Source organism: Bubalus kerabau, chromosome 7 (genome assembly GCF_029407905.1).
Source record: "Bubalus kerabau isolate K-KA32 ecotype Philippines breed swamp buffalo chromosome 7, PCC_UOA_SB_1v2, whole genome shotgun sequence".
In the NCBI taxonomy this organism is placed as follows: Eukaryota; Metazoa; Chordata; class Mammalia; order Artiodactyla; family Bovidae; genus Bubalus; species Bubalus kerabau.
The window spans coordinates 22,851,939-22,858,144 of NC_073630.1; the positions used below are offsets into that span (position 1 = coordinate 22,851,939).

The window sequence follows — 6,206 nt, forward strand, 5'->3', positions numbered from 1 at the left end:
TCTCAGTAGCCAATAATAATGATTATTAAGCTCTATTTTAACTTGGTTAACAGGAATAATGGAATCACACAAGCTCTCAAACTATTTCAAAGAGAGTGATACTTGTCCTGCAAGAATAATAATGCAGGTAAACTACAGAAACTTCATTTCAAAAGAAAGAAGGAATTTGTTTGATTTTATAAATTAATATTATTTACTTCAATTCAGAAAAAAAAAAATGATGGAATAATACATTAAATCCATGACAAAATTCTGTAGAATGCATGCATAAGATCCTGAGTCAAGGGTCTTCTTCACATTAAATAGAAATAATAGATTTCATTGCCAAGATACATTTATATTAATATATTTGAGATGAAATAGCAGATTACTAGAAATTCATCATCCTAAGGCATGGGCAGAAAATTCAGTTAATACTAAATGGAACAGTGAAAAATATCAAAATCTTTTCATTTAAGCAAAGAATAAAATCACACAAAAATTAAGCTTAATAAAAAGAGACTAATTTAAAGATCAAGAATTAGAGTCAATTCTCATTCACATTAAATAAATCATAGCAGTGAAATAGATAATCCATCATTTTAGGATTTACTTGCCAGTGAACTCAAGTATAGCTAAAATTCTAGGAATTAAGTGTACATTTTTTTAAAAATTATGCAAACACAGTGCCCCGTGTTCAATTTTGTTTTTCTACTTCTAGCATCTTCCTGCCATTCTTCTCTTCTCTGTCCTAGTAGAAAGAGAATTAAAATTTGTTAAAAGCCTAGTGTGTGACAAGGTATTGTGCCTTATTCTTTACACATGTTATTTCATTTGCTCTTTACAACCAGTTCTATCAGTTTAGTGGTATTACTCCTATTTATCTAATGAAGAATTTGAAAATATTAAAAAATTGACTATGTTACCTGAAGCCATGCAGCTATTTATTAGGTGTTCTGGTCCCCAACTCTTGCTCCATTACTATACTATAAAACAGCACTAAATCCTGGTGTACCATCTTTCAGAATAATGCTGCCATTTTTCTGTTAGCAAGGCTCATGTTCTGAAGAAACATGTGCATTCACACCTTGTGTTAGACAGCAAATGTATTATTTCTTCTTAAATTTATCTCTTTCCACTCAAAGTAGGTATGGAGATATGCATAAAATCCATTCATAAGTTTTCCAGACTCAATCCTCTACCATCCACTGCTATATATCATAATATACATTTAAATATCAAAATTATAAGACTAGTTGACATTTAATGAATGCCTGCTGCTGCTGCTGCTAAGTCACTTCAGTCGTGTCTGACTCTGTGCGACCCCATAGACAGCAGCCCACCAGGCTCCCCCGTCCCTGGGATTCTCCAGGCAAGAACACTGGAGTGGGTTGCCATTTCCTTCTCCAATGCATGAAAGTGAAAACTGAAAGTGAAGTCGCTTAGTCGTGTCCAACTCTTAGCGACCCCATGGACTACAGCCTACCAGGCTCCTCCGTCCATGGATTACTCTTTGTCAAATGCTGTTCTGGGTGGCTCACACCAATACCTCATCTAATCTATAAGCAGTTGAAAAAGACAATCAGAAGTGAATAAGAAAAATATGTAATGATTACACATACTTTTGATTTAAACTATATTCTCTTGAACTAAAAACTTGATAAAGAAGATATGCATATGTAGCATACTTATTGTGTGAAGCAAAATACTGCAATTATATAACATGGATCTTTACAACAAATTCAACTTCATTTTCATTGTAAGTATATTAACCATAATTTTAATTATGTGAAGAGACATACCAAAGAAGGTAGAATTTATCAAATACTATTTTGTGAATAGTTAAAAGAACCTTGGAGAAAAAATTTTATCTAACAAGAAAATACAAATGTATGAAATAAAATATTTAGAATCATATTTTTACATTCTTACAGAACATTCATGAATGATTTTTAGCTGTTGGATTGGATGACTGGCCATTCACTTTATTAATGTTCAAAGATCATGTGTAAAACAAAATAGTTAAAATAGCTCCTCCTTTAGTAAAATGTTCTTTGAAAAAATATATAATCATTTTCTGAAGAAATTTCAAGTAATTAACTATAATTTGAAAAAGAAAGTGTATAGATTAGTGATATAGGGGTAAATTGCAAACAGAATTTATAAGACAATCAAAACACAAGTGAGCATAAAAAAGTGCTTTAGAAATGTAAACCAAAATATAAGACAAATATACCAGGATATTATGAGTCCTAACAGAATCTTATATGTGGAATTAATCTCTAGGCCATACCATTGAGGTTCTGACATCTTAGAAAAGAGTCACCTTCTTTTCTAAGATGTATTATCATAAAATGAAGGGTCATTTTCTTGAAGGTTCAAATTAGTGTTCTTATTTGTCTAGCTGATATCTCCAAACATGGTAGACATGAAGATTTTTTACAGTTTTCTCTTAATTTGTATAGTTAATGCTCTGAGTTGCAAGAAAACATTCCAGCTTTACCTTTCTGAACCACCCTCTTTAGCAGTCTGTATAGAGATCAGCACTCCATGCTGGTAGCAACTTCCATCTAAAATGCTTTCAGAGTCTAAGGCAATTTAGACAGCACAGCTGTGTACTCAGGATTCTCATTAAACATACTTTAAAAATTCCTAGAAGCAGGCATGATTTATTATACACAAATGGCTACCCTGGGTTTTTGGTATATTATAAATGAACAGAATTTTACATTAAAAAAGGAATTTAATATACACCTTGTTTGGATTATTTAAAACTTAACTTCTAAATGTCTGTGAAAATGAGTGTTGGCATAATCAAATGTGAATCCCAGCTGATTAACAAACACATGAACAATGGGGGAAATGGTCCCCAAAGCTCTTTATTCTAAGGAGCATTTCCCTTAAGGGAGAAACACTAGGAGAACACAGTCCTTACTGTACAACAGGAAAGAGTAAGCAGAGGCTCTCAAGTAATTGTGACACAAAATAGAATGCATGTGCAACATTTAAGTGCATTTAATGCCCAGTGATTTCATCACCTACCCTACATTTAAAACTGGGAGACAATCCAGAAACTGAAGGAAATCAGATATGTGTAAAAATATGTTTGTACCACACTATCCAACACTTGTACTGGCAACATTACTATAGGTATTTCAACATATGTTGATTTTAAAGAATAAGTTCTGGAGTTAGGCTTCTAATTTATCATATTTTAATTAAGGAGATGTAACCTACCAAGTTAACAAAAGAGTCAATTTTCAAAATAGTAATCCTTAAGGTGCTTGTTGTGAAAGCTACAAATAATGGCATTATCTTGCCATTTATCACCTTAAATAAATTAATGAAAAATATCTAACTTGATATATTTTTAAGAGAATAAAAGTAATCCCTACTTTCTATATTTTTTATGTGAACTAGAGAGAGGAGACTAAAGTAAAAATCAAAAATTCCTCCATTCTGTTTCTTTGAGTTATCTGAATGGCCATCTTCCTTCATTACAAGAAACATTACTTACTCTCCTCTTTGATAAAAGATGTTCTGCGGTAGCATAATGTATCTTATTCATATTTTTTCAAAAAATAATTAGAAACAAATAGCTCTTAATTTGATTTCTCATTTAGGTGTCACAGTCCTACTTATAGAAAGTTTAACTTACATCACTAACTGTCTATTCTCTGTGTACAAAGCCCTGAAACTAGCCTTAAAACATAAATATTAGGTCCTGAAATTCCAATTTTCATTTTAGATCGCACAGAATTTTTATAATCACTTTTTGCCTGTATCCTTCTATGACTGCCCTTTGATGAAGGTCCTCCTATCTCCTATCTGGCATAAGTTTCATAACTTTTTTTTTTCTGCCAATAGCTTTAACATGTTGCCATTTTCTGGCTTTATTCCCTCTCCACCATTAGAGTAAAATACCATTTGACTGGACTCGGATCCCATAATATAAAGGAAAAACATGAAGACACAAATGTAAATTCTGAATCCACCGTGTGCTACACTTTGAGTCAAGCGTTTATATTTTATTCAAAAAGAACCCTGGACAACAATACAATCCTAGTTTTACAGAAAAGAAAACCGAGATTCAATGGGGTTAAATAACTTACATATAATCAGTAGGATTTGAAGTCAAGTTCACATTCTTCTTCCTGTACATACTTTGCTGCTTCCCATTGTTCACTGACATTTATACATGGGAATCAGTTTCTCATTCAGGATGCAGAAATATGTCCATGAGAATAAAGTCAATTAAGCATCCAAGAAAGATCCTATTCACTAGTCTTTTTGTACTTGAAGGGAATTATATCTGCTAGAATTGATTCAGCTACATACAACAAACCCAAAATTAACACTGACTTAAATAAGATAGGAGTTTAATTCCCTCTCATGGAAAATAAATCAAGGTAGGCAATCCAGATTTAGTATGACAATCCCACAAAATCATCAAAGACTCATACTCCTTTCAGCTGACTACTCCATACTCGCTAGAGTGTGGTTTTTATCCTCATGATCCAAAATGGCTGTCAGAGCTGCAGCTATCACATCTGTATTCCAGGAAGCAGAATGAAGGAATCAGGAAAAGAAATGTGTTAGTCTTCCTTTTTAAGGATGTGTCTCAAAGTAACACTCAGTACTTCAACTTTTTCCCAATAAATAGAACTAGTCACATGCACACACTTGGCTGCAAAGAAAGTTAAGGAATGTAGGTTTTCTGACTGGATAGGATAGCAAGGTGCTCAGCTAAAAAAGCAGAGTTTTATTATTACTAAAATGGAAGGTTAGAATGGATATTTGAAGGCAACTAGATGAAACTATCAATGACACCCCACTCCAGTACTCTTGCCTGGAAAATCCCATGGACGGAGGAGCCTGGTAGGCTGCAGTCCATGGGGTCGCTAAGAGTCGGACACGACTGAGCGACTTCACTTTCACTTTTCACTTTCATGCATTGGAGAAGGAAATGGCAACCCACTCCAGTGTTCTTGCCTGGAGAATCCCAGGGATGGAGGAGCCTGGTGGGCTGCCATCAATGGGGTCGCACAGAGTCAGACACGACTGAAGCGACTTAGCAGCAGCAGCAGCAGATGAAACTATCATAGAAAGTTACATATAATCTCTGATATACCGGTAACATTATCAACATCTTTAAGCAGATCAGAGATAATTGAGAATGACAGACCCAATGTCATTTCTTAGGTAAAATACATTACCCCACTGGATTCATCTCATCATAGGCAATCCACTGAATAAATGTGATTTTACATTTTTGCAACTTATTTTCAACATTTGCATTATAAAGAACCACTAAGTCAATGAGAAAAAAATCAAGTGAGATTTGTTTTATAAATGGTGATCTTTTCCAGGGTTAGAATACAGGGCACTGGATTAGATGACAAGTTTTACCAATAGGAGTGCCACAGACTTCAAGTGGTCACTATCTTCTAAAACTTCTAATATTCCAAGGTCATGAACAAATAACGGGAGAAAATACAGATGTGGATAAGGAATCAAATCTGAAAGGTGCATCAATAATTAACCTAGGCCCAAGTATTTCCTTATATGTCATACTTAATTAGTATTTAAAAACTTGTAACTTGAATGTAAGTCGATTTTCTTGTTCCATGATGTCACCTATATGACAATCTTTTCTACTAGAAATCAGTCTTTTATGAAGCATTTGAGAAAAATACAAACATCATCTCAAAAACAATAACCAAAAAACTTGATTTTTTCAAGTTTTCTTGGAGGATAGAGAAGGGAATCATTTCACATACAACAAAGCAAATGTCCTTGAAAATCTCTTTAAATACTTTTCCCCAATGTTTCATTCATCTCTATTAAACACCTGCCCAATTCCCCACAATCATTTTCCATAACCCACCTGACTGTATTCAGCTAGACAAAGCTAAACAAGCAGCCCTCAGAAAAATAAAACCAAGTCACATGTTATTTTTTAACACAACCTTGTGGCTCTTTTATCTCAGCACTCCCAACACGTACACACATACCCACATGCGCACACAAAAAGATGAACCTCTTCAATTTGCCCCCTTGGCAACATGATGTAATTTCCACTAATTCAATCCATAATCAAGATAGTAGAAATTTTCCTTCAATTTTATGTACTTATGAAAAGTTATCACACAAATGAATTTCCTTACTGCCCTGCAGTCTTAAATGCTCGGTTCAGCACCCCCTGCCACTTCAAACTCTTTATCTAG

General features: G+C 33.9%; 1 protein-coding gene across 2 annotated transcripts in view; it reads right to left on the minus strand.

The window, feature by feature from the left end:
• Positions 1-6,206, minus strand: part of PPP3CA (protein phosphatase 3 catalytic subunit alpha) — a 323,930-nt gene that overhangs the window by 289,486 nt on the left and 28,238 nt on the right. The window lies entirely within an intron of this gene.